The following is a 1813-nucleotide window of genomic DNA, read 5'->3' on the forward strand; positions in this document are numbered from 1 at the left end:
ATCCATTCTTCCATCAATCCATCCATCCATCCATCCATTCTTCTATCTATCCATCTATCCATCATCCATCCACCCATTCTTCCATCCATCCATCCGTCCCTCCTTCTATCTATCCATCCATCCATCATCCATCCACCCATTCTTCCATCCATCCATCTGTGCATCCATCCATTCATTCTTCTATCCATCCATTCATCTAGTCATCCACTCATTCGTTTGTCCGCACATATTTAGAGAGCATTAACTATGTGCCTGGAACCAAGCCTGTCTGAGGACACAGTGATGAACAAACCACAAGCAGTTCCTAACGTGGTACCTAAATATTTGTTTGGCTTAAAAGTTCATTTGGAGTTTTCTGTAACAGGCTAATGAAAAACCAAAAGACTTTTTGGCCAACCCAGTATTAACACATATTCCTAAGCCTGGCTCCTTCCCACCTTCGGCTCTCAGTATAACAGTCACCTCCTCAGGGCAGCCCTCGTGACTGCTTGCCTATGGGGGAGGGCTTTGTGTCATAGCACCCTGTTAGGTGTGCTGTTCTGCTCAGGGATGATTGAAACCAACATTTCCTTCTGGGCTCATTACTGTTGGACTGAATGCTCTCCTGTCTGCCCTTCCCTCCAGAGACTAAACTCCACGAGAACAAGCTCCTTGCCCTCAGTCACCAGTAAATTCTCCAGAGCTCAGAATGGCAGCTGCCTGGCATAGAGCAGTTACTCCACACATTTTTGTTGAAATAATAAATGAAGCAAACCTACAATTGAATATATAATGACAATTTTGACTATTATTCAGAAGGGCGAGAGTAGAATCTTATGAGAGAGAGGAAGAGGAACCTTGTTTCAGGCCCTAAATGATCAGACATACAGGGAAAAGACGCAGGAAACGTGTCCTAGGTGCCTGAGCAGCCCATGTACAGGTCTTGAGTGGAAGGAGGTTGCCTGAGGCACAGAGCAAAAGTTAGCATCTCTGGGGCAGAGACGGCAAGGTGTGGATCTAGGTCAGGTAGAGCCTAGATGGCCCTGGGAGGGCCTGAGACTCCACCCAAAGTGGAGAGAAAAACCCCCAGAGGGTCTGAAGCAGCAGAGTGGAATGCCATTTTACAGATATGGCCCTGAGACCTGGAAGGCGGGATGATTTCCCTGGGGCTTTGGGCAAGGCAGTGTCCAGCAGGGCTCAGGCATTTTGATTTACAGCCCAGTCTTCTAAGTGATGGTAGGCTGCAGAGCCTATATTTGGTTTGGGGGGAGTCTTTAGTTAACCTGTGATCAGATCCCTTACTGAGGTAGCATGGATTGACCCTCTGCTCATGGCTCAGCATTTTTCCCTGGGAGAACAACCTGCCCCAGCCTTCCAGCTTCAAGACCACTTCTCCTCTCAGCCATGACAAGGATCAGACTTTCTCCTTCCACCCTCTTCCCTGGGCTAAACACGCTCTTCCAAGATTGCAGTTTAAAATAGAGTGTTGGCTCTCCGACATAAACCACAGCAGGATCCTCTATGATCCACCTCCCAGAATTCTGGAAATAAAAGCAAAAATAAACAAATGGGACCTAATTAAAATTAAAAGCTTCTGCACAACAAAGGAAAATATAAGCAAAGTGAAAAGACAGCCTTCCGAATGGGAGAAATTAATAGCAAATGAAGCAACTGACAAACAACTAATCTCAAAAATATACAAGCAACTCCTGCAGCTCAATTCCAGAAAAATAAACGACCCAATCAAAAATTGGGCCAAAGAACTAAATAGACATTTCTCCAAAGAAGACATACGGATGGCTAACAAACACATGAAAAGATGCTCAACATCACT

General features: G+C 45.6%; 1 protein-coding gene across 1 annotated transcript in view; it reads right to left on the reverse strand.

Moving 5' to 3' along the window:
* The window catches only part of LOC120868716 (short palate, lung and nasal epithelium carcinoma-associated protein 2A-like), a 17378-nt gene that overhangs the window by 3154 nt on the left and 12411 nt on the right, over positions 1-1813 (reverse strand). The gene's annotated exons all lie outside the window — the stretch shown is intronic.

This window comes from Oryx dammah, unplaced genomic scaffold (genome assembly GCF_014754425.2).
Source record: "Oryx dammah isolate SB20612 unplaced genomic scaffold, SCBI_Odam_1.1 HiC_scaffold_10, whole genome shotgun sequence".
NCBI classification, from domain to species: Eukaryota; Metazoa; Chordata; class Mammalia; order Artiodactyla; family Bovidae; genus Oryx; species Oryx dammah.